The sequence below is a fragment of the Acyrthosiphon pisum genome, chromosome A1, assembly GCF_005508785.2.
Source record: "Acyrthosiphon pisum isolate AL4f chromosome A1, pea_aphid_22Mar2018_4r6ur, whole genome shotgun sequence".
NCBI lineage: Eukaryota > Metazoa > Arthropoda > Insecta > Hemiptera > Aphididae > Acyrthosiphon > Acyrthosiphon pisum.
Window position 1 is genome coordinate 100787373 of NC_042494.1, and position 833 is coordinate 100788205.

Genomic DNA, 833 nt, shown 5'->3' on the forward strand with positions numbered 1-833 from the left:
TTTTTTTTTTGTATAGCGCCCACAAAGGTTTTTTTGAAGGCATTTTTTTTGATGGAACAGTTTTCACTTTCATTATAAATTATAAATGTTGATGATTTTAAACTAATGCAAAAAGAAAGAACATGTGCTATGCAGTATTCACAAACAAAAACAAACTGTTGAAAAACTCCTTATCAATAATCAATATCAACACAACAGTGTGTCGTTTTAACAGAAGCTAAATTACTTTTGCGTGGAACACGATTACAAGAGTTAACATTTTTCTCAAAATCGCGATTTATCACAGATAAGGTGACACTGCTTGTACTCACCACAGATTTCTATACGATTTCTGGTACCCACCATGACAAATTATATAGGTATATCAGCAACATTACCGGTTTAAAAACAAATCGCATACCCACCCACGACTGCACAGCCTTTTTCTGTGACGTAGCATTTCTCCGTTTCCCATTGGTCCACCGCCGTCACTGCCGCATAGCCACGGCCGCGAAGACTCCACCAGCACCACTCCACCGCTCAATTGTTGGAGAAATGATTACGTCACAGACATGCGTATCACGAGTTGCTGACATACCTATATAAATAGTTATTGTACCCACTGAACCATAGAACAATTTATACTGAACACGATGTATAGAAGATCTGCTCTACATCGTGCCACAAAACGGGTGCATATAATATTCCAGAAAATAAACCGCCAGAATATAAATTTACAGTGTTTAAATACAGAAAATAAAAATACAGAATTTAAAAGTACCAGAATGTAAAAGTCCCAGAAAATATTAAAATAGAAAATAGAATGAACAAAAATAAATGCTACAGAATGTAAA